The sequence below is a fragment of the Typopeltis vanoorti genome, chromosome 1 (genome assembly GCF_054136105.1).
Source record: "Typopeltis vanoorti isolate ZY-2024b chromosome 1, IOZ_Tvanoo_1.0, whole genome shotgun sequence".
In the NCBI taxonomy this organism is placed as follows: Eukaryota; Metazoa; Arthropoda; class Arachnida; order Uropygi; family Thelyphonidae; genus Typopeltis; species Typopeltis vanoorti.
This window is the reverse complement of record NC_143549.1, coordinates 80,149,382-80,177,020: the sequence shown is the minus strand read 5'-3', so window position 1 is coordinate 80,177,020 and position 27,639 is coordinate 80,149,382.

The following is a 27,639-nucleotide window of genomic DNA, read 5'->3' as shown; positions in this document are numbered from 1 at the left end:
TAAGAAATCAGAGAATAATTCGTTAGGCATAATACTTCTTTACAAATTGACTGAAAATGCAAGTAATTCCGAGAAAAGTACCGAAAGAAATCCTGGCAGCAAGACCCACGCAGCCTCTCATTCAAAAATCATAATTCAGAATTGAAATGTGTGGGAAATACAAATTAACGAATATTATACCGAATATATCTTTATTGATACAGTTCAATTATTTCCCTACTTCAAAACAGTCGATTTGTGGAGGTGTTTGGTTGAACCAATAATGTTACCATTGTTTAAAATATTTCTTCAACTCCTACCTTTTGCAAATTTTGTCAATGAATGCATCATGTTCTTCTAAGTATCCTAACTTGTATCAGATCTTTGTATTTTCAAAGATACCTTTCAGTTTTGAAAGTAATTACTCTGAGTGTATCTGGAGAATGAGATGGTTGATGATGATGATGATGATATCATTTTGTGCTATCTTCAAATATTCTATGGAAATGAACCTTACGGTTTCTTTATCTATTTTTTTTTACTTTTCAAATACTTCTCCTGATGACTTCGCAAGCCCAGATAACATGTAATGCCAGAGATTCATTGAAGGATGCTGTGGCAGGTTGCATAACTTAAATATAAAATTCCTAAAATGAGTTTTATTAAAAGTGTACTTCAATATTCTCTTTTTAAAAAATAGACTGCAGTTAATTAAGAGAATAAAAATAGCAAATCTACATAAAAAATAAATCTCCATCACATTTTATACTGCACAGAAAGTAGGTGGAAATATTTAGTTCAAATTAACGGCAGCTGACTGATTTCTAGTTGAGTCCATGGCTAATGGTTACCGATGATTTCAAGACTTCGGGGACCACAGTATAGCAGTTAGGATTATAGATCTCTCTCTCTCTCTCTCTCTCTCTCCTCGCTTCCTGTATCGCCAAAAAAATCGTGTCCTTTTAGGTTCACGACATTACTTTTCGTTTATTTAATTACTAACTCTGCATAGATCTGATATGAAGAGAAGTGATGTGCGTATATAATATGTAAATTTACATACAATAAACATAAGACTTGCAAAAGGTTGACCCTCTTCTTTACTGCAAACTTATGAGTATTCCGAACTATGTAAAAATTGTCTTTTTTTTAAAAAAAATTGTTGCTGAACTTCTTCACGATGATGGCTATTCTACTTGTAAAATTGCAATAAAGATTGTCTCTAGTTATTCCACGATGACTAGACTACTAAATAAATCTGAAGAACGTGGATGTGTCAGAAAAACCTTAAACAGATGCGTCAAAAAGAGGATAATGCATTCGTTATCTCAACTTAAATGAAAGACATCTAACGTCTTTTCAGAGAAAATGGTTCTCCGATGATGGTTCCCCAGCCTACGAGAAAAAAGATTGCTAGGAAAGCCTATCAATGTTTGTTCATCCATAAGCATCTTTGTATTTACTTGGCTTTTTTAACAAGGAAAATTATCGATTTGTAATGTAAAATATTCTTCCTACGGGAGCTTGGAAAATATTAGCAGGTGATGAGAAATCATCTCATCAGCTGCTCATATTCCTCTGCAAATTACCAGTACAGATGCATGCATTAATACTCCTGTCAATTACGGAAGACATTCTGCTAGGAAAATTCCCTGTACACGACTTTTGTTTGATGTATAATAGTTGGATTGAGAGAGTAAGGCTGGTACTTTAAAAATAAATCATGCTTTAGTGATTAATGTACGTTTTATTCAAGTTTAATCAGCAATATCCACTTTAGTTTGTTTCGAAATTTTTTAAACGAAAAATATTGAACTTACCGTCTAACACTTAACTATTATTGCCTTCGACAAAAGCCGTGTTACTTTTCAAGTGGAAGTCTTCGTTAATTTCCGGAACTGTTAATGATTCCATCTGTATTAGTAATTTGTAAAGGAAGATTAACAGCTCATGATAACTCATCAAATGCTAACATTTCCAATCTCCCAAAGGAAATTTTACATTCGAAAATGATAATACTGCTGGTTTAAAAGGTCAAGAAAATACAAGAATAGCAGTGGTGGAGAGCAAACAGGAATAGACTTTTCCTGCCTAGATTATCACCATGGTTATATCCAATACAGAATTTGTGGTCCAAAGAATACGAAATAAATAACAAGAAAGATAGAATGGATAAAAGCACTGATTAAAGAGGAAATCAACGTTACCTTTGGACCTGCTTGAGAGAGAGAGAGAGAGAGAACCATTCAGTAACCAGAGAAATGGGTTAAAATAATAAATAATAATTTATATTAGTTTTACATTGTTTTGTTATTTTCATTATCTTTCATTCTTTAATTAATTTATATATTTTTATTATTATTTTACGATTTTTTCATTATTTTAATATTTTCTATTTTTTATTTTATTAATACATAAGATAATAAATATTTATCCATTCCGCTAATGGCTTTAATTCCTTTATAAAGAGTCGACAAGGCCGTTTTAGCCGTATATTAATGGGATACTGTATGGGTGGGATAACATGGTTTTGTGGATATAGGGTTGGAGAGGTGGATAAAAGGGTGGTTGATGAAGAGATATCAGAGAGTAGTTTATTCAGGAGTAGAATGTCCAGAAGAAGGCTTGTGACTAGTGACGTGATATAGGGCTCTGTTCTTGGGCCACTACTGTTTAATTTGTACATTAACGATATAGGATCTGAGAGAAACTGTTCAGTTTTTTGCTGATGATGCAAAGTTGGGTACAGAAATAGTTAATACAGATGATGCTCAATGTAGGATGATTTAAATAGACTGGCAGTTTTGGCAAAGAAGAACGGATGCCATTTTAATGTGGCAAAATGTAAGGGTTACGCACTTCGGAGTGAAAAGATTAGTAGCAGTATATCACATTGTGCTCCAGGAAATTGACGAGGCCAGAATTTGCGGGGAGGGATAGTGGATAGAGAGTTAAAATTTAGAGGCACATAGCAAAAGTGGCTAAAGCAGCTCATCGGATTATTTGGTTGCTGCAAAATACTTTGACAAGCAGGTTATTATTCCTCTTTATTGAGCCTTGATAAGTCCCCATCTTGATTACTGCGCGCAGATCTAGTCATTTGGGCTTTTTCGGCAATGAAGAGGAGGTGGAGAGGATCCAGAGACGAGTGGCCAAGATGGTGACAGGTCTATGGAATGAACCTTACCAGAACAGGTTGAAGATTTGTGAGTTACAGAAACTGGTTGACTTGGGAAAGGGGTGATATGATTGAGACATACAAATTACTGAAGGGTTTTTGCAAAATGAATTCAGAAGAGATTTTTCAGAACAGGTCTCTGGGAGTGGGAGAACTAGGGACCATCCCTGTAAACTAAGCAAAAGCGGGGTTAGCAAGGGTGTTAGAACTAGGTTTTTGCTTGGAGAGTGGTGAATGAGTGGAATAAGCTGCCAGAGTCTGTGGTGGGTGTCATGACTGTAAATGAGTTCAAGGCAAAATATGATAGATACTATGCAAATGTTTGATAGTGCTTGACATGATGTTTAGGACCTCCCTCGATGAGTGTATGGACTCCATGGGCCTCCCTCGATGAGTGTATGGACTCTCATGGAGTAGCCCGTAATAATAATAATAATAATAATAATAATAATAATAATAATAATAATAATAATAATAATAATAATAATAATAATAAAACTTTTCGAGAGACCAAGGGAGCAGTTCAATCTCCACCGGTAGCAAATCAGATATAGCTGACTCAACATTATCACTAATTTTAAACGGCATCCAGTGAAGGGACTGCAGGAGTGTAGCCATCTCATAGCCCTTAAGCTTAACACAATATGTCATTGTCTAAAATAATGTTGGTTTTACGGTCTATTTTCTGAATTTACGGGACGAAAAGCTTCTGGGAGAAAAAACCCACTTGTTCGTGCCATACATCGACTAACTTGGGAACAGATTGAAGAAAGACAGAAACGTTCCTCTGGTCGGCGACTAGAATTGAAGTTAGGTCTTTCTTCGAACGGCTTTGGTGCTGTGGAAGCAAATGTCACTTCCATTGAGCTATACAGGCTTAATATATTTATTAATTTTATATTATTATTATTATTATTATTATTATTATTATTATTATTATTATTATTATTATTATTATTATTAGACTATTTATTCTTTATATTACATTGGACTATTTTTGCTATACATTATGTTAGATTATTTAAATTATATATTTTATTTTATTTTATTTCATTTTAAATCAATAAATTAGATTAGATTATAGTGCACAATTCTCAACATCTTATAGTGTTAACGTTTAATAATATTGGAAGAGATAAGAATATTGTCTGATCAGATATATTCAGAACCATAATGATAGTGCACTCTTTGATACTTTATCTTACTTCTTTGATAAAGATTTTCCCTCAAAAACTAGCCATTTATCACGTAAGGTAGCATCGATGTTTAGTTGGCTCATCTATAATTGGAAACAGCCATTCTTCGTAATCCGCCGCTGCACTGAGACTTGTGTATTTTAGTACTAAAAAAGCAAGCTATTTCTATAATGACGTAATCTCCATATGTGTCTATTCCAGAAAATGCTATTGTATGTTTCGTAATATATTGCTTTCTTTTTTCGCTCCGATTAAACTAGGAATTAACAATCTCAAGATACTGTCTTGTTACTTAAATATTTAAATATGTACAATTCAAACATAGCAATGTTTTAATTGTACATATTAACAAAAAAAAAGGATAAATTAACAAAATAATCGGGTTTTTTCTGTCTTTTGTGCAGTCGCTAAGGGTCATATATCGTTGCTGCTGCCAGTTTGTGCAACAGGCTAATTAACAGCGATGTTTTCCGTTAGATAAAGGACAAAAAAAAGTAAGTGTTAATAACACACACACACACACACACACACACACACACACACACACACACACACACACACACACACACACACACTATATTACTTCAGCAAAATTATGCAAATGATGGTAAACATGGTAAACGTTTCGATGCGTTTCATGCAATCCTCAGAGATTGCGTGAAACGCATCGAAAAAGTAAACTACAGTATAAATAAACGTCTGTTTCGTGTTTAATTTAGATCATTCTTAGAAATTACAGTCCTATCTTTTACTTGTTTACAAGGATCACTTTCCACTACGAGGTCTACTTAAACATGTGCCCTACAAATTAAAGGCTTTAAACCCTACCTGAATTGTCACTAAGAATCTCAGTTATCCACTGCGGACTGTATGATTCCTTTCATGAAGAGGATGGTGGTATTTGCACATTCGTTAGACCTAAGATTCCATAAAAAAAGAATGCCTAATCAACAGATCTCCTCTTTTTCTTCTTCTTCTGTGGCTCAAAAATTTTACTAATCTGAAGCTGGTGCATTGTTAGTCTTATTGTTCTCTAAATTCCGATAATTACACAGATTCAAAGATTTATCTCTTGATTTCCTGCATTTTAAATACTCAGACAATGAGATCATCTTTGATGAAAAACATCAATGTCTTTAACTCAAAATGTCTTTCCTTTTATCTAAAATAAAGAGCCAAAGGCTTCATTTCGGCGATGAAAAATTATATAAATTAAATGGATATAAATCCAACATCATTTCAAAGCTGAATACAGAAACTATAAAAGTTTCGTGTGAAAATTGACCGGAGAGCTTGCGGAATACATCGCCGCCATACTACGAGTTGCCCTAGCCGAACCTAATAGGAAAAGCACGAACGCTAAAAGAGCCCATATATTGCCTTCTATTGGTCCACTTTGATAGGTTTCACTAGTCTGACAGCTGTTTCAAACTCATTGGTTTTCGTCAGAGACTAGGCAGAAACCTAAGAGAGCAAAAACTCTCTGTACTACCTCTGTAAGCTCGACACCTTCGCAACCAACTTCTCATTATTCTTAACCATTCACATACGACATTGATGTGCTGTTTCGCAAGTTCTCGTATATGGGATTAATATAAAAATAATGATAATGTCAGGTGCTGATTTCTGCACAAATTCTCCAGAAGACAGGTCATCATTATCATTCCTGTCCCGAATAAAGTGAAATGCATTTGTAGGAACGGCTAATTCTGGTATTTATCATTTTACCAATGTAAATACGAGCTTTTTCATATTGAAGTTTTCTGGCGTCGACATTTTCCAACTTGAATTGAGAATTTCATATCTATAAAATAATTGTAAGCGATGAGTAAGCCAATGAAGCTATATGGACTTCATGAGATTTAAGACGTTTTTTTTTTCAATTTGGTTAATGAAGGCTGATAATTTTATTCTAAAGGCGTTCAGTCTCCATAGTTTAATTGATATTGAAAGGTTGGAAATTAAAAGGTTGGAAAGACCTGAATTCGAATCCTGTCTAGAACGAAGAACAAGGATACTGGACAGAAGAATGCATACAGTTAACAGATTTAATACAATCTCCTCACTGCCTTAGTTGCTCCGACTGTATTTACGAATCACTCAACTCCGAAAGATTTACTTTTGATGAGGCTATGAAGCAACAAAAACCAGTTATCGCTGATAATTTTCAAACCACAATAGAATAAACTTTGGTGGCATTTATAATATAGATAATAACAGATCACCTATGTAATGCTATGAGGTGATTCAGTAAGTGCACCCAGTGCATGTCATTTATCATATTGGTAGTAATAACTTGGCTTGAGCTGCTTGAGGTAGAGTATTACACAACTCCAGATTCAATGACGAGATCTGTGAAAGCAATTTGGCTCATGATGAAAATTGTGAAAGTTGCATCTTTTTGTGTCAAAATAGCTGTAATTTTCTATTACATACTGGCATTTTATAGGACAATAAACATATATATATATTCGTATATATATATATATATATATATATATATATATATATATATATATAATATTCATCAAAGCTTGATTTGCTTCCTCAGTCTTAAGTAAAAGGCTGGTTATATTCCACTAATTCGGGCCCTACCAAAGGGCCTATGAGTTGTGGAAATAGTTTCTGAAAATGAAAGCTGTGCCGAACAAAGCGGCCTTTTGCAGCTGCCCAATTTTTAATCCATCTAACTCGAGTGCTTCTAGATGTTTCAATGTTTTAGGGATGGCGCCTAAAGCACCTATTATTATGGGAACAACTTTCGTTTTCTTTTGCCAGATTCGTTCAACTTCGATTTGCAAATCACGATACTTTGTAATTTTTTCATTTTCTTTGTCGTCAATCCGATTATCTCCTGGTACTGATATTTCGATATACTTAACACCCTTGTTTTCGCTTTTTTCAAACACTGTGATATCGGGTGTGTTACATTCCAAGCTTTTGTCAGTCTGGATTTTGAAATCCCATAGTATTTTAGCTTTTTCATTCCCTATGTATATATACATATACATATATACATATATATTTTTTAAAAAGAATTGAATGACTAGAACTGAGATTTAAGTAAAAAGGTTTTAATATAAAAACACGACTAGTTTCGGCTTGTACCAGCCTTCATCAGGTGACATTATAAAAGAAAGAAAAAAGAAAAAACACTAAAACACTGAAGCTTAAATAAACTATGAACATCATAGAGAGTCTCTATACATAATTGACACTAAATCGTTCTGGTTGTATTTAAAGCTGTTCTTTCGTTTGTTGTATTGTTGGGAAAGTGCGTGCTAGTAGCATCTCGTGAACGCCAGTACGTGATTAGAGCTGAATGACAATCTGGGAGGTTGTAGCTGAAGTTATTATTTAGATGAACAGGATTGAAGATGATTTCCCTAGATTCCCGATTTTTCTCTCTAGTTCATTAATACAACGGAAGATATTAGTAGATTTTTCCCAGCAGACTTTGTGACTTTGGGTTTTATCATTAGGATTAGCCGAGAAAAGGACGACTTGATAATGCACTGGCTCGCTGTCTCTTGTAAGTAATGTCCCTCATGTGTTCTTCCATAGGCAATTCGACAGATTTGTCTGTCTGCCCAAAATAAGGAGTATCACTATCACACAATATTTTATATACACCAAGGTATTTGAGTTGATGATGACAAGGTTTTGGGTGGCTTATTAAGAAAGGGATCTTTGGAAGTGGAGTGAACAAGATTCTGATATTGTATTTTATTAGAACTTTTGCTAATTTATGTGAAACTGTACTTATGTAAGGAGTAGACATATTGCCTTTGAATCTGTTTGTTTCTTCTGAGCGATGTCTAGGAGGATTAAGAAGGAGTCTTTCAAGGATTCTTTTGGAATATCCATTAACTTTGAAAGAATATATATATATACAGGGTGTTCGGGATAAATTTGACAGTTTCGTAAGGAAAAAGAAAATCTTCTTTGTATCTATTAAATTTAATGAATTGACAAAAAAACATTACAGGCAGAGTTAACTACAATACTATCAACAAGATTTACTCAAAATAACCACCATTAGCATCGATCACAGCTTCAATTCTGCTTCGGAACCTCGAACAAGCTGATGCTACAGTCTCCCTGGGAAGGGCCGCAAAAACTGTTTTAATTTTATCCATTAACTGGGCTTTTGTATTACTGGAAGTGCGATTGGTGTCTTTTTCAACTGCGCCCCATACAAAATAATCCATGGGGTTAAGGTCTGGGGAGTTTGGAGGCCAAACATTTGGACTGGTGAAGTCTTAGAAATTTTCAGACAACCATTTTTGACTTTTCCCAGAGGTGTGGCAAGGGGCCGAATCCTGCTGCCATACATACGGCCTACCATTGGCTACCCTTGTTATCCAGGGCTTGACTACAGTTAGCAACTCCACGAACAAAGCCCGAATTCCAATGCCAGGGTTCTTCAACACCTGTTCCTGCAGATTTGCGAGGAATTCTGCTGTACGAACGCAATCAGATCGTCTGCTAGGGATCTTTCTTCTTGCTACATCCTCGTAGTCACCATTGCAAGTCTCTAGTTCATGCCTGATTGTTTTTACTGTATTCAGGGAGCATTGGGCAGCAGTCGTAATATCCTTATTTTGATGGCGGGCACGAATCATCATGATACAAGTTATTCTCTTCCATGATTCAGGTGGGTTCCAGCTATCCATCCTTTCTGACATCTTGTATATGAATGAAGAAGGGTCCAAACTTTTAAATGAAGAGAAGTGTGTGTTAATACATGTAACTTACGGAAAAATATAATTAATTATAAATATGTCAAATTTATCCCGAACACCCTGTATATATTCTTTCAAAGTTAATCATTAATTCAGTACTTAGTCCCTGTGTGTGTGTGTGTGTGTGTGTGTGTGTGTGTGTGTGTGTGTGTGTGTGTGTGTGTGTGTGTGTGTGTGTGTGTGTGTGTGTGTGTGTGTGTGTGTGTGTGTGTGTGTGTGTGTGTGTGTGAAAAACACTTTACGTGATTCAGGTATTGAAGTATTATACAGTCTTTTATTATTGTTATCAGGTTTCTTAAAAAATAGCACACACATATCCAATGAGAGATATTAGAATAGCATTAATAAATACGGCTTATCGTTTGAATCTCCTCTTGGCAGAATAGATAACCTATCCGCTCTCCAACAAACAGAGGCTCTGTGTTCGAATCCAACTGTAAGCATGGATGTTTGTAAATGTCTTTAGGAGGGGGAGGAGATGAATTTCATCAGTCGGAGGTGAGACCACCACCCTGCATATTGGAGGCCTGAAGTGACTTGGAAAAACTTAGGTCTCTGGAACAGAGTTTTCAGTACTTAGTCCCTAGTCAATTCTTATCTAATTCTTAGTCACATCACGGTACTAATGTGACACAGGCTTAAAACTTCTAGTTGGAGGAATTCATGAAATAAATAAACATACATTTAATGATAAATTATTATTTTCCCTGAATGCATACTCTGTGCTATGGACATAAAACATGCTCTTTCCCCCCCTGACCTTTACTTACATGTTCACTGGCTTTTATCCTATCTATTACAAGAGCCAACTCAAAATCAAGGGAGAAATACAGTTGTTAAGAATAATTTGATACTGCTAAGCTATTAGCATATAAAATCATCGAAGTTAACATTTATATATATATATATTTTTAAAAATGCTAATGAATTGCAAACATTCTGCTTACTGAACCCTGAGTCTGTTCCATTCTTTCTCGAAGTCTTTGATTCTATCTACCTATTTGTAGATTTTCTTTTGTTCTTTTTTTTTAATTTTTTTTAGGAGAAACCCTTTTAATTTGAATGATTTAGAAACCAACTACTATTTTTATTTGCTGCATTGTGAAGTGTTAATTTATGTAAATCCTTTTATGAATCAATCTAGTTACTTTTTTTTTAATCAGTAAACTGAATTCTCGAGCTCATCAAAGCCAGCATTAACTCTTACAAAATGTTTAAATTAGTACAACTAATTGTTAAAATCTTAATGCAATGATGAGACAAAACTTTCACACTATAGGAAACCGAAGTAGCTGTTCATGAAGTATGAAGTAAAGAAAAAATTAAAAAAAAAGTAAAAAAAAAAAAAAAAAGGAAGAAAGAAAGAAAAAAAAGTTTCCATAGTTAAAACGAAAAGGTTGAGACAGATCGATAGGAAGAGGAGTTTTATAACTGTGACCGTATTTATCTAATACATTTCCAAATGTGGCATGATTAGTAGGCAATCAAAAATGTAAATCTCCTCCCACGTGGCTAAGTGTTGTGAATAAACGTGAAAATAATTAACGGGTTTGGAGAATGGAAACTAAGAGAACATCTAAATGCGCATGCGCATCTTTCCTTTGTGACACGTTTTGTCAATAATTACAGAGAAATTGTCGTTTTACCAACTATCATTAAGAATTTATTAAGAAACAGGTGGTTATTTTAATGAATAATTCATCACACTGGTCATTAGCATTATTATAGAAAAAACGACAATAAATAATAATGAAAAATTCATATTTGTTGATGAATTCCATAAATAATCTTTAATCTATAAATTAATTTCATGAAGGTGTTTCAATTTCAAAGCAATTGAATGCTGAGTTCTGGTATTGTTATATTGTATATTGTACGATGTCATAAATTATCAATAGAATTGGCTATCATGTCCATTCAAAGGAACAACTACTCGTGGTCTGTTGAGTGAATTCAATTTAATGAAGCTGTATTGTGTCTACTATACAGTGCAATAGATCTACATTGTCCATATATTCGTTTATTAATTTTAAATGACGAATAAGACGACCACCAATCATTGTAATTGACAACACAGATAAGATGACGATTTTCACTAGAAAGAAATCTAAAGCAACATTTAATATGTAGTAAGTGGAATAATTATATATCGAAGGCTAAATTAGAAACTAGTATACGGTTTGTAAGAAGCATTGTTGGAAGTTTTCCTTTCTTCATACTTAATTTATGGGAGAACTTCCAAATAATATTTGTCAACGTTTCAGATTTCCATATGTTAAACTAAATTAGACTACATTATTCAACATTGTTTATTTGATTAAGCTTCTAACACCCCCCCCTCCCCCGCTTCATTTTTATTTTTTTTTAACTCTACATTTTACCACTGCTATAGGCAACAGTCTATTTCAGTCAATGATGTGAGCAGAATCGACGGTTGTCGTAGCAACATTACGTCATAACTGACGAAACTATTTTATTATGTAGATTATGTTATCGTGCTTGTAATTCACATTTTTATTTTCAAAATTCTTTTATTTTGACCAAGATGACTCAAATTTCATTAAAGTCGTATCTTCTTTATTATTGTTTAGATTTATGTACTTTTATTTTATCCTTCTTTTCTTTTTTTTTTTTTTTCTTTTGATTTACCATTTTCGGATTTTCCAGGGATAATTCGAACTGAAAATTCTGGAATAGAATCCGAGTATTTTTTAAAATTGTATTTCTTTGTTTTCCATCTAGAAAAAATGTTTCCATTAATTACATCCTATTTAATCTAATTACCTTTAATTGTTCAACAAAACTGGTGGTCGTTCTTTTTTTGCAAAAGATATTCAAATTTCTGTTGAAAGTAGAACATTCACAATGGTGAATTTTCCGATAAAACGTCGTGACTCGCTACTCTCTCGTATCCCTTAAGCTTTTTTTTTTTTTTTTTTTTTTTTTTTGTCTCAGAGGTATAATAATACTTAGTTCCATTGTTCCATTAACGAAAGATGTTTGGCGAATTAGAAACTTCACAATTTCCCAAATGTAATGTATTGCTAAAAGTTAGTTTTAGTGGCATCTTAAGCTCATAAATGCATATTCCATTTTGTTACGATTAAAATGTTTCTTATCTACATTAAATGCTAATTACAATATATATTCTGCCTCTAATGGACTTAATTTCGATGCATGTTTCGTTTGTTTTATCGTCTTTCCGAAGACTTATTAAAAGGAAAGTATGTGAGACTGTAGCATTTTACTGTGTGGTATATTTGCTCTTTTCTTATGAGTCCTTTATCAATTCATGCCCTCCAGCTGCAGAATGGATGTAACAAGCATTTTTCCAGTTGATGGTAGCGGTTTTCATATCGACTGCATGCGGCTTTCCATTAGACCATACTTATCAAGTATAATTAGTTCCATGAACTGTAGTTCGTTCTCTGTTACTAGGATACCAAAGGAAACACTACATCGAAGAATCCTTTCTTAAGGAAAATGTTAGTCGGTTTGCTGGGAGGCTTTTCATTCTGTGTTTACACGGGCTTTTTTTTTTTTTTTTTTTTTTATCGTTCAAATAAGAATCGCTAACGAGGTTGAATTCAGTAGCAACTAGTTTAACAATTTACAAGAATATACTTATATTGATGTATAATGGTCAGATATTGATGTGGGAGGATATTGCAAATGAAAAACATAAAAATATGAGGAAGATAAAATAAATTACTCGAAGTTTTGAATGCCTAAATACGCTCTTATAGTTTTCCCTAGCAATTCAAGCAAATCACGCACCGACAAAACCAATCGCGGTGATTAGTTTCTCCAACACTAGTGTATTGTTTTGTTTTTCCCATTCCATTGAAAAATATAATGTCCAATGATTTCCAGTTCATTCACAAACAAAGATAAACAACAGCTCGTTACGTTTTTGGTACAATATTTTCTCTTTTCTAAACAGTCCCACAAAATACCTTTGTGGTTAAAAGGCACGACCTCTAGTACGACAACAACACAACTTCCTCTGTGGAAAAAAAAAAAAAAAGCTGATGATATTACCTGGCTGGGTTAGCGTGTTTGCTCTCCAGTCAAGAGGCTGCGGGTTCGAATCCCGCCGTGGGCATGGATGTTTGCGATTGTCTGTGGAAATACCAGTGGTGGTGGTGATCGGCGGTTGATGACATTGGTGTAGTTGCGGTCGGTTGGTGGATTATGAGTAGTGGAAGCAGAGTTGTAAAGTAGATGCCCTCCCTCGATGAGTCTTTGGACTCCCTGAAGGTGACAAATAATAACCAAATAATAATAATAATTGATTAATATTTATATAACATGAACCATAAACTATCTTTTTTCGGTCAACACGAGCAGATGGTTCTTCCTCTTTCCCCACCGAAACTTGTTCTTTACTTCAGTAGAAATTTTTTTTCTTTTAATTTACCAAGAAGTATTCCGAAATAATATTTATTATTCAGAGTGTTGTTATTTATTTATTATTTAACCGTATTACTTCAGAAATATTTCAAATTAATTAAAGTGATTTTAATAAGGCCAACAACAACAACAACAACTTAGTTTAATTCATTATGAGTATTATAACGCCTAGTTTAGCTTTGCTAAAAAAAGTTGCTATTATTTCCGATATAAGTTAATTTAGTTGTGGTTTGATTATTTCGTTGTGAAATAATGAAATAACAATATGGACTAACTTAGTATTATGAAGTTATTTAAAATTTTCTACTCTAAAGAACTATTTAAATTACATAGATCGGATCGTTTTATTATACAGGTTAATAATTGTTTAAAATAATAATTTTTAATTTATGACTAAGTTAGTATTATGAAGTTATTTAAAATCTTCTACAGTAAAGAACTATTTAAATCTTCTACTCTACAGAACTATTTTTATTACATAGATCGGATCGTTTTATTATACAGCTAAATAATTATTTAAAATAATAATATTTAATTTATTAAACAAGTAATAAACCTTAATAAAAAATATAATTACATAATATAATTGAATGAAATAAAAAAATTAAAAATATTCCTTAGAATTACATGCAACACCATAAATAATTGTATGTCACATTAATATTTATTAAGTCATAATTTTTAAAGTAAATGTCGCTTGGTTTTGTTTAGACTACAGGAATGAAGATGGCGGCTCGCGTGGTAGTGTTTAGTGTCGTGTATTATTGATGGTGAATTGTGAATTTGACGGTTATGATTTAGTGATTTATGCGTATTCATCAGTAATTTCAGTTAATTGCTTACTGCCATAAACAGGCACTTTATTTATTTTCCATCCAGGTAAGTCAATTGAAGTTATAAGGGCGATACGCTAGGCCTACTGCCGCTAGTATCGCCATTGCTGTATTTTATATCGCGACATCTTATTGCTGGTAGACACCTTAGGGTGTCTACGGGATTTGCTAGTGGACCCTCAAAAGTCCACAGGATTACTTTTACCTGCTCGGAACACCAGAGCAATCTCTACTCTTTCTCCATCCTTGACTTAACACATTTCCAAATATTGTCATGGCAAAACTTCTTAATGAGGCCAAATTCGAAGAAGTTTATTTTGAATTCCTCAGACTGGGAAAGCTGCTGAGTGAAAATTGGCCGGGAAAGGTTAAACTGTATGACACGTTTCCCCCCGAATGTGTCTCAGACGCTGTCGCTGAAGATCATTTAGAGTCGATGCCTTCTACTCCTCCAGACTTTGCAGAAGTGCGTGCTCACAAAGTCGTCGCTGAAGATCATTTAGAGTCGATGCCTTCTACACCTTCAGACTTTGTAGAAGTGCGTGCTCGCAAAAAGCGAAGAACAACAGAAGAACCGCACAATGACAACACTGTAATGGAACAGGATTCTCAGGGTTCGGACGCCGCTACCTCTCCCAAAGAAAAGGTGCCTCCGGTCATCCTTAGAGAAAAACAAAAGTGGGCAGCTTTACGATCCACAATGTCCAATCTGCATATTGGCTTCATTAAGGCCAAAAACATGGATGAAGGCATAAAGATTCAGCCAGCAACAGTGACAGACTACAGAAGGTTGACCAAGGAACTGGACAACAGAGGCATCCAGTATCATACCTTTGCGCTCAGTTCAGAAAAAAATTTAAAAGTAGTCCTTCGTGGTGTCTGTGAAGACATTGACACAGCAGAAATCGCTGCTGACCTAAATTCTCAGGATCTGCCACCAGTCAAAGTGAGCAGAATGTACAAAGCAGACAAAACTCCCATGCCATTAGTCCTTGTTGAGATTCACAAAATATATAAGGATATCTACAACTTAAAAACAGTCTGTGGTCTCATCGTCACACCGGAACCACTCCGTAAAAGATCATCTTCTGGGCAGTGCCACAGGTGCCAAAAGTTTGGCCATGCCCAGAATCTATGCCGAGCAGAATATAGATGTTTAAAATGTGGAGACAGCCACCCAACCAATACCTGCACTAAGCCAAGGACCACCTCGGCCAAATGTGCCAACTGCAGTGGCCCTCATCCGGCGAACTACAAAGGATGCACTCAACACCCAAAGAACAGACGGATGGAGGCAATCAATCAGCCCTCCTCCTACAGTACAAGAACACCAGCGGCCCAGACATCAAAACCGGAGACTCATCGACCACAGTCGGAGACCTCCAACCAAAAGCAAACAAGAAGTTATGCCGATGTGACCCGTACAACTAGGCCAATTCCAGAACAAAATCAACCAAGAGCACCTAAAAACCTAACAGCTATTATCACGGCCTCACTAGCAAACATGCTACAAAATTTTAGCCTATCAAACCCTACTGAAACCTCCACTAAAAGATTTCTTCGTGAAACACAGGTCATCCTCACAGCTCTCATAAATGAATAGTAACAAACTCATTCCAGCATCTCTTCAAATAGTTGCTTGGAACGCAAATGGCCTCAAAAACAAAATCCTGGAACTCCGTGCCTTCACATCTAGGTATCAGCCAGATGTTATTCTAATCAGCGAAACTCATCTAAGACCCTCAGACAACCCTACAATAAGGGGCTATCACCTATACAGAAATGACAGACTACTCTACAGAGGTGGTGGCACTGCCATCTTCATTAAAAACTACATTAAGCACCACTCTGTGAGCATTCCTTCAACCACTAACCTTGAGATCACAGGAGTGGAAGTAGTCACCAGCTCCACTGGCAAACTGAAAATCTACTCAGCTTACAATCCTCCCCAAAAATCTCTACTTCACTCTGATCTAAATGCCATCTTAGGCATCAGAGGGCCCACCATTATTGCCGGGGATCTGAATTCCAAGCACCCTGCCTGGAATTGTTCAACCACAAACAAGAATGGTTGCATCCTTTTCAATTACTTAGGATCAAGCAACGCTGTTGTGGCAGGCCCCACCGAACCAACTCATCTCAGTACGTTCGGCACTGCTGATATCCTGGATATAGCTATCCTGCAGGATATTAAACTTCAGTACAGTATCATTTCTATGGATGAACTATCATCCGATCACAATCCAATACTGCTGCATCTGGGAAATCAGGAATTCCTGTGTCCTCCTTCTCACTCCTACATTGTATGGGAAAGACTGTCAGCCGCACTCAAGGATCATATTGGACCTGTTCCTCACATACACACAAAAGAAGAAGTAGAAACTGCAGTTACAAATCTCACACAACAAATTAATTCTGCTATAAAGGTAGCTTCCTCCTACAAATCTGCCCGCAAGCCAGATCGTTTGCCTGAAGACATCATGAACTTAATCAGAGATAAAAACAGAGCTCGAAAGAGATTCCGTAACACGTGTGCACCACAAGACAAAACAAATCTAAACAGATTAAATGGGGCAGTAAGAGATGCACTGAAAGCTCACAGAGACCATGTATGGGATGAAAAGTTATCCTCCATTTCACCTAGTGATCACTCCATCTGGGGACTACTGAAAAATACCAAAAACAAAGGCAGATCCCTTCCCCCAATATTAACTGATCAGGGCCTTGCTCACACAGATGTGGACAAAGCAGAGGTTATAGCGCACAGCTTGGAAGAGCAATGCAGGCCTTCGTATGGAAACCTTGACTTTGACCACATACATAAGATTCACAGCAAGGTCAGACACTCACTCAAACTTCCTATCACCAGCACTGACCATATTGCATCAACATCACCTGCTGAGATATATGACATTATTAAAAATTTAAAGAACAAAAAAGCTCCTGGACCAGACGGCATTACTAATCGTGTGATTAAACTTCTGCCCCGGAGGGCAGTAGTGTACCTGACCAGTATAATAAATGCAATTTTAAGATTTCACTATTTTCCTTCCACCTGGAAACTGGCTGACGTAATTCCCATACATAAGCCAGGCAAAGACTCACACCTACCCCAAAATTATCGTCCAATCAGTCTCATCTCAAATCTGGGTAAGGTTGCAGAGAAGGTCATCCTCTCACGACTTCAAACCTCAATAAATGACCTAAACATCCTTCCAAAAGAACAGTTTGGTTTTAGGCAACACCATAGTACTACCCAGCAAATCCACAGAATTGTTGAATACATCACAACCAGCTACAACTGGCGCCAGTGCACAGGTGCTGTTTTCCTAGACTTATCCAAAGCATTTGACAAAATCTGGCATTTTGGACTCCTGCACAAGCTTATCTCAGCCGGCATCTCACCTAAAATGGTTCATTTAATCCACTCATATCTTCAAAATAGATCAATGCAAGTAAAAATCAACGGTTCTACATCCTCCCAGCGCCACATCTTTGCTGGAGTGCCGCAGGGATCTCTGCTGGCTCCATTGCTGTTCTCTGTATACATGTCAGACATCCCACACAATCCGATGACTTCCATTTTGGCCCTATATGCAGACGATACGGCAATACTAACCAGATCTCTCAGACCCCTTTTCATTACCAGAAAGCTTCAAGAAAACATTCTAAAGCTGGAGGGTTGGTTCTCTAAATGGAGATTGGAAGTCAACCCCCAGAAAAGCTCAGCCGTTCTTTTCTCAAAAAGGCCAATGTCTCCTGTAGGAGATTTGTTACTATTCAATATTAAAATTCCCTGGCAGTCAGAAACAAATTACCTGGGTGTAATTCTCGACAAAAAGCTATCTTTCAATCAACACACCAAGTCTGCATGCACAAAGGCATCTAAAGTCATAGCACAGATCTATCCGCTAATTAATAGAAATAGCAAGCTCAGCAACAGAATCAAATTGCAGCTATACCAGTTGACGATTCGTCCTATAATCACCTATGCCTCTCCGGCCTGGAGCCACACCTCTAATGCTAACATCATCAAAATACAGCGAGTGCAGAACAAGTGCCTGAGAATGATTTTGAATGCTCCGTGGTATGTTAGAAACATTCAACTCCACAGAGACACAAATATTCCCTATATCTTCTCTTTTCTACGATCCTTAGCCACCAAGTTTTTCCTAAAGACGTCCACACATCCCAACGATTTGGTTCAACAAGCTACAGCATACGATCCAACGGACATATTCAAATACAGAAGACCAAAAGCTATATTGGCCTCCTTTAGTGATGCATAATCTCCATGCCCAATCAGGGCGAGCATTCTGCTCATAAATTTTACCTTCACTGCAACCACAACAGATAGCGGGGAATATGAAAAGCATCTTGCTTCACCCCTAAAGACATAAATGTCAATTGTCAATTGTCAGTCAAGTAAATGTCGGTGGGAAGGTGATGTCCACCCTGGACATCAGCTGTAGCTAATGAAGTTCTAACTGAGGCTCGGCTATTGATGTTACCCTCCTGCCATGATCAGAGCTTTAATAATAGCGCAATAACACCTTAATCTCTACACTGTCCTCTACAGATAACGGGGTATATGAAAAGCATACTTGCTTCGCCCCTTTAAGCCAGTCCTTATAATATTATAAGGATAAGGAAAGTAAATGTCTGTCAGACATCCCGCACAATCCGATGACTTCCATTTTGGCCCTGTATGCGGACGATACGGCAATACTAACCAGATCTCTCAGACCCCATTTCATTACCAGAAAGCTTCAAAAAACCTTCTAAAGCTGGAGGGCTGGTTCTCCAAATGGAGACTGGAAGTCAACCCCCTGAAAAGCTCAGCCGTTCTTTTCTCAAAAAGGCCAATGTCTCCTACAGAAGATGTGTTACTATTCAATACTAACATTCCCTGGCAGACAGAAACAAATTACCTGGGTGTAATTCTCGACAAAAAGCTATCTTTCAACCAACACATCAAGTCTGCATGCGCAAAGGCATCTAAAGCCATAGCTCAGATCTATCCGCTAATTAATAGAAATAGCAAGCTCAGCAACAGAATCAAATTGCAATTATACCAGATGACGATTCGTCCTATAATCACGTATGCCTCTCCGGCCTGGAGCCACACCTCTAATGCTAACATTATCAAAATACAGCGAGTGCAGAACAAGTACTTGAGAATAATTCTGAACTCCCAGTGGTATGTTAGAAACAATCAACTCCACAGAGACACAAATGTTCCCTATATTTTCTCTTTTCTACAATCCATAGCGTCCAAGTTTTTCCTCAAGACGTCCACACATCCCAACGATTTGGTCCAGGGAATATATATATATATAATTGGAAATCAACACACAGTAGTTCAATAAATCATACGTTGAATGCATTAATATGAATATTGGGAAGAAATTGATGCCAACGGAGTGTTGAATATGTGATGTGTTGTGATGTGTGACATTAACAAACGCTAATAAATATCCATCCACGGCAGAAAACGCATAGAATGAGCAAAAAAAAAAAAAAAAAGCACACGAAAAAGTAAAACCGAAGAAATGGTCTAAAACTAACATAGTTCATTTATTAAGTATAAAATAATCGAAAGATTGATTAAGAAAAATAGTGCTGGATTATGATAGAGTGACTGTTACTTATGCTAATCACTTTGGGATGAGGAATAGCCATCCCCACTGACAATAGATTTCTGGTGTTAGAGATTTTTTAAAAATAATAATGCAACACCTTTTTTTAAGGAAAAAAATTTGGAAAAGAGGCCATTTTTAAATTTAGATCTTTAGAATAAATTCCAGGATCATTCTATTCTACTATTCGTAACTGCACACATAAAAAATGAAAGAATGCTAAACGTATATTTAAGGCTTGAAATCTCCACCCGAACGTGTTTTTTTCCCCCTTCATAAAGTTTTTGCATATAAAAATTTTGCATAATAAAAAATAATTATCGACTGCTTCGAAATTGGAGGTTGAAGCTGTTCTCATCAGATGCTCAATATTAAGAGGATGATGGGCAGTAGTCAATACAATTCACTTTTAAATACTTGTCGCTAACAGGACAGATCTCTTCCTCTTATATGAGATCCAACAATCAAGTACCGACACTGATTTTATTACAGAATATGCCGTAATGCTCGATCAATTGATGATTAGCATATATTTATATATGCTTGAGTTTTGTTGATGATATACTGATATTTTTCCTATTCGGAAAAATATCAGTATGTCGATAACGGCTTTGCTTTTATTGGAGTATTATTTGATGCAGTCATCACAAAAATAAATTACTAATACTGGAACAAAGAATCAGTGCCCAATGTTTAGTGACACACACACACACACACAAAGTTCTAGTAATTAAATTGCGAACCATGTTTGCCGAAATAATGCAATATGTAGACTTCATGTTTTTAAGTGGACATATATATTTTCTTAAACTCACAGAACATGCTGAAAAATATCAAGAGATTTATAAGCTATTTAGAATGGTAGCAGAGGAAATTAACGTCAATGCAGAAAATTCGTTCTAAAATGGAGAGAAAATATCTCACTTGAGAGATATTTTCTATCTCTAAAGCGACCAATTTTGACAAAGGCGATTAGATTTTGAACGCCTGCCATATTCATCTGACATAACTCTGAGTACTCCACACACACACACACACGCTACATCAAGGAATCAAATAAGAAGATATCCGAGAAAACAAGCCATTTAAATGAATTGAAATAATTTCTGTGGCTGTTTCGATTTTTTTTTTTAAATACTGATATTCATGCAGTTTATTGCATTTATAATCATAAGTCAACGTTTTAAAAATATTAAATATTTTCTGAAATCTCCAAAATTGTTAGCGCTTCATATCGCGCTATTATTTATATTATAAAAATGAAAATCAGATGTTCGCTTTTTTAGCTGCAGAGAAAGTTAGTAGGAATAAATAAATACAAAAATATAATAATAAACATAAAAATATTGACCGTCTAACCGTTTTTAAATGATTTATTGTCCAATTTTATCTCCAAAGCTCAGTTGACTTTTGTTTTCTTATTCTTCGTAGCCACATCAACTTCTGAACTTCTAGCTAAAGGTCAAGGGTATGACGTGTGTTTAATTCCCCGTACGGTTACAAGACTGCAGTCGCACTCCAAATCCAAACATTAAGCCTCCAGGCCTGCGGTATACTCGTATGATGGTTCTTACCGTAGTCACGGAGGCTGGATCATTGTAAACATCGCTCAGCGAACAGTAGTTGAAGCACTCTACCCAAGTACTGAGTGAAGTGTAGCCGAGCTCAGCGTGGGAGGCGAGCCTGCCTAACAGACTGGCTTGTTGTTGTGTCAAATTGCTGTATACTAAGTTGAGGGAGGGAAAGCAGCGACTAGTCCAAAGTTCGTTAGTTTACGGCGCCAATACAGTTGCGGAAGGGTCATTTATTCAAGTGGAAAATAGTTCGGCATTCTTTGACATCTAGGAAAACTGAGTTTTCTTCTGTGTAAATCGTTTATTAAAAGGAAAAAGAAGTTCTCACATCACAGACAGTTACTTTGTGATCCTAAATGCTCCTCAGAGAATCTTATTTCATCTAACTATCGTTAACAACGTTCGTACCAGATTTACAGAGACTTTTAATGAGTTGTAAACTGTTTACAGGGTTCTGGTTATGTGCTTTCCTTTCTGATATGTGCTTTGCGGCATGCGCAGACATTTCTTTCTTTGCCGCTACACACCACTTGATGGAAAAGGAAGATTGGCTGAATATTGCTTCAGCCTTTTAATTTTTAGCTCTAATTCTCAACCTTAAGTATTATATATGAAATAAATATTTAAAAAATACATTCTACGATATTTGATTAGTACTCAGATGAAAAATTTCGAACCCTTGTATCACTTAAATTAAGAAAACACCCTCTATAGACACCTTTTCTAACATACATACAATATTTATTAATAAGAAACTTTTAAATTTAAAAGTTGCTGACCTGCTGAGATATATGACATTATTAAAAAATTAAAGAACAAGAAAGCTCCTGGGCCAGACAGCATTACTAATCGGGTGATCAAACCCGAAAAGCAGTAGTGCACCTGACCATAATTATAAATGCAATCCTAAGTCTTCACTATTTTCCTTCCACCTGGAAACTGGCCGATGTAATTCCTATACATAAGCCAGGCAAGGATCCTCACCTGCCTCAAAATTATCGTCCAATCAGTCTCATCTCCAACCTAGGCAAGGCTGCGAAGAAGGTCATCCTCGCACGTCTTCAAGCCTCAATAAATGAACTAGACATCCTTCCTAAAGAGCAGTTCGGCTTTCGGCAATACCACAGTACTACTCACCAAATCCACAGAATTGTGAAATACATTACTACCAGTACAACTAGCGTCAATACACGGGAGCTGTTTTCCTTGACCTACCCATAGCATTTGACAAAATATGGCACTTTGGATTTCTACATAAATTTATCTCAGCTGGTATCTCAATGACATTGACACATTTAGTTAGTTCATATCTGCAAAACAGGACCATGCAAGTCAAGATTAACGGCACTACCTCAACTCAGCGACCCATCTTGGCCGGAGTGCCACAGGGATCACTACTGGCTCCATTGCTGTTCTCTGTATACATGTCTGATATCCTGCACAACCCCAATGACATCCACCATGGCCCTGTACGCAGATGACACAGAATTATTAGTTAGATCTCTCCGACCACATTTCGTTACTAGAACTTCAAGAAACCTAAAATTAGAAAGATGGTTCTCCAAATGGAGACTGCAAGTAAATCCCCTAAGAAGTTCAGCTATTCTCTTCACAAAAAGGTCGATATCTCCTGTAGGAGACATCTTATTATTCAACACCAAAATACCCTGACAGACGGAAACAAATTACTTAGGTGTCGTCCTCGACAAAAAATTAACTTTTAACCAACACATCAAGGCTACATGTACAAAGGCATCTAAAGCCATCGCTCAGCAGCAAGCTAAACATCAGAATCAAACTGCTTTTATACCAGCTGACGATTCGTCCTATAGTTACTTATGCTTCTCCAGCCTGGAGCCACACCTCCACTACAAATATTATCAAACTGCAACTGGTTCAGAACAAATGCTTGAGAATGATCCTAAACACCACATGGTTCGTCAGAAATCATCAACTTCACCGAGATACAAATATTCCTTATATCTTCTCCTTACAAACTTTAGCTGCAAAGTTCTTCCTAAAGACGTCCACTCATCCCAATGATCTAGTTCAGCAAGCTGTAGCCTATGAGCCTACGAATACATTCAAACACAAAAGACCAAAAGCCATTTTAACTTCCTTCAGTGATGTATAATCTCCATGCCCATTCTGGACGAGTAAACTGCTCATAATATTCCCCCTCACTGTGACCGTAACAGACAACGGGGAATATGAAAAGCTTTTCGCTTCACCCCTTAAGTCATAAATGTCAATTGCCAATTGTCAATAAAAGTTGCTGGTATTGAGTAATGAGATGGAGAATTGATCGACCGCGAGATGCGGCGATTAATACCCTTGGAGGGTAATGAATGGCAATGCTGTAGCCAATGAAGTTTTAACTGAGGCTCGGCTATTGCTGTTACTCTCTTGCCATGATCAGAGCTTTAATAGCTCAATAACACCTTGTTCCTACACTGTCCTCTACAGATAACGGGGAAGATGAAAAGCATTCTTGCTTCGCCCCTTTAAGCCAGTCCTTATAAAGACTATATAAAAGTTGCTTTCTACCAGAGGAAGATTACTAAAGTAATGCATAGTTTTAAATTTATAATCTAATAGTTTTAAATATATAATAAATTTTACAGAACATTATTTAAATAATATAATTATGAAAAAATGTTGCAAATGACAAAAATAACACACTTAAAATCTTTTTATATGAGAACCAAAAACTCGTGCTGGCATTGCCGGTATGTATGTGATCGGTAAATATTACAATTAATTTATATTTGCACTAATTAGGATAACACTCCGCTTATTGCAGGCCTGAAGTGGTTTGAAAAGTTCCATGTTTGGGTTTCCGGAACTCAGTAAAAAATAAATTAAAATGAAAAAAAAAAGTACCAAGATTAATTAGGGAAAGATTGTAGTAAAGTTGCTCAGTAATGTGGCATTTATGCTACATTATTGTTGTACTATAAAAAGTTGATTTGAAGAAAAAATGCACAGTCTTACTTTTGGAATGCATGCAGCATTTATTTTACAGTGATAGACGATGAAGAGATTTTGGTAATTAATAATGTTATCATTAAATATTTTTAATAATCAAACACTTATTATTTCTCAAGTAAAGTATTCCATTGGATTTTGTTACAAGTGCAGATCGTAATTAATGTCATTATAATTGGTATATTTAACTGACAACAGTGTTACAGTTACGTAGGGGGACAGTGCGTGTCATAATAGCATAATTAAGGCATTAGTATTAACAGAATGAGATGGAGAGAAAGAAAAGAAGAGATGAATAATGAAAGGAAAAAAGAAAAACTCCTGATGAAATAAAGGCGACATAAAATAAGCATTTTTAAAAAAAAATTAATTATGGTGTAAATTGAAATAAAAGGCGAGGATAAATTCATAAAACGAGTGTAATAAATTATTAATAATAGTAATAAAACGACGAGGAGGAAGAAATGTTGAGGAAGTGTAATCCCATTGACTTCGAAGCTACAGCACGCTGTTATTAAGAGAGCGGAACTAACACATCCTATTTATGTACTTTGGTGGTTTTATGGCTGGAGTATTAGCCCTGGTTATTGGGATTTCTGTGTTTTACGAGGTGTGTTACTACAACTTCCATTGCAGTTCTGTAGAAGTTAAAGTATTTTAGATTATGTAACAGACAATCAGTTTGGACGATGCCCTTTGGAAAGACCTCGGTTATATGTGTATATCAATAAAATATTCATATGAAGATATTGTTTGTTAAGCCCATTTAAGGTGTAAGTCTGTAAAGACCAAGGTATTTGCTCTGTGTGTTATGGGCGAGATTTAGAACAGTGACAGTGGTTTGTCATGTGTGAGTGTGTAGCACTGGCAATGGAGGATACATAATACTTGGATTCTTTATAATTATTTGTTTAAAAAGATACTATCAGCATACTGATACTTGATTTTGTGTGGTCAAGTTGTGAATGTCATTTATGTACAGCATATGTTAAACAGAGTGCGTGATAATATTGCACCTTGAGGACTCCATGTTATTGTATCTGCATACTCTAGTTATGATTTTTATTTATTTTTTTAATTACGTGCGCTCTGAGAGATAATTCCTAAGCCAATTGGTTGTACTGGTGGTCTTATTCCAGCTAAATGTAATTTGGTCAGTAGAATTTCATAGCCAAGTGCGTCAAAAGCTTTGGTTAAGTATTTGTTTATTATCAAAGCCTCACAGGCTTATTTCATCATTTGAAGAGTGCAGTGTTTTTTATTTTTATTTATGTTTTCATCTTAAAATTAAAAGAAAAATGAAAGCTGGCATTAACCCATTCATTTATATTAAGGGATAAATAATAACGGAAATTGTTCTTCTTCTTCCCTTCACGTATTAAGCCTAGTGGCCTGTTATGGAACTATATTTAGCCCTTCTAAACCGTACCCGTCCCGAGGATAAGGTAGCCTAGCTAGCCCTCTGCCTCCCGGTGTGTCCTATGACTGCAGATGCATGTGTTCAGGGGGCCGATTCGCTTGCTTGCGGGAGAACCTCCCCCCCTCCCCCGATAAACTGGGGAGAAAAACCCTGCAGTCCACACCAAGACCGGCTAACTTGGCTCTGTCTGAGAAAGATCCTTAAGCTCCTCACGTCGGCGACGGGAATCGAACTCAGGACACTCCTTTCCCAGGCATAGGGTTGTGAAGCGCATAACCACTCGGACACAGAAATTGTTATGAATATTAAAGAAAAAGAAACGAATAAGCCCGACTTAGATATCGCAGTGAAACTTCGATTTTAAGTTCCTCAGTTTTCCATTTTCTTGAAATTATGGATTTTTTGCCTAATCTCCAACTTTAAAGGCTAGTATCAAATTTTAATCGATTTTAGTCTTCCTTAACTTTACGTTTTCTTCAAATTTTATTGTTTTTTATTATTATTCCATCCTAACTTCCCTTTTGCGATTGGCTCAACGGTCCTTTCACAGCTAAGTAACTAGGCATTTTAGAAAACTGATTACCGCTCTTGACAGGATGATTAATCCTATCTGCATTATCTGCTGTGTGTGTGTGTGTGTGTATATTTCAAGTACTCTTCTGGTAAATTTGTCTGTTTTGCAGAATGAAAAACCCTAGTTCTTGGGCGAAACCCTCGGCAACTGTACTAGACTGTTAATCCACCTTCGATTCCTGATAAAGGTTTCTTTGCAATCTAGACGGAATTCGAACTTGGTCTTTCCAACCTCCAACTGAGCTACAGAGACTATTATTATTATTATTATTATTATTATTATTATTATTATTATTATTATTATTATTATTAAGCACCTCAATGAAGATGCACTCACAATGTCCACTGGAAGCTTATTCCATTCATTTAACACAAAGTTACGAAAACAACTGTACCGCACATTTTTCCTAGCTTACTGAGCTTTCACGGATGACCCCGAGTTCTTCCTCCCACGTGCTACGATTTGCAAAATATCCTCTGTATCTGTACGGATTTCCTTTCCTACTTCTGTTTCCTCAAACTTTGAAGGTTACATTCATTGATTCTATCTTCGTATACAAAGTTCAACACACGAGATACGATTTGCACTTCGTTTTTAATTAATTAATTTATTTTTACGTTCTGACATTAGAAATTTATCCATTTTTACGCTTTTGTAGTTCAATTCTCAGACTTTCTTATTCACCAGGCTTTTATTTTATTTATTTATTTATTTTACCACCAGTTGAAAATAAATTAATCTAAAATGCATCATTCCAATTACTTAATGGCTGCCTCTGATTCGCTTACTTATGAACAGTGGACGATCCAACTAACCGGAATCTTCATAAAGAGAAAATTTATTACCGACAAGACCGTATTCAAGAACATATGTCGTATTTTAAGCGGTTTGCTATAATAAGGCAATGTAAATTTTTCTTTAGGTAACCTCACTTTCGTATCCTTTATTTTACACTTCATCGAATTTATATTTAATTTAAGGTAGTCCCTATAAAAGTGTAATATCGGATTTCGTTGTATATCAGTAGCCGGCTCAGACGAAATGATTGGTCTGATAAGCGAGGCAGATGTATACTTGTTCGCACCATTTACTAATTGCAG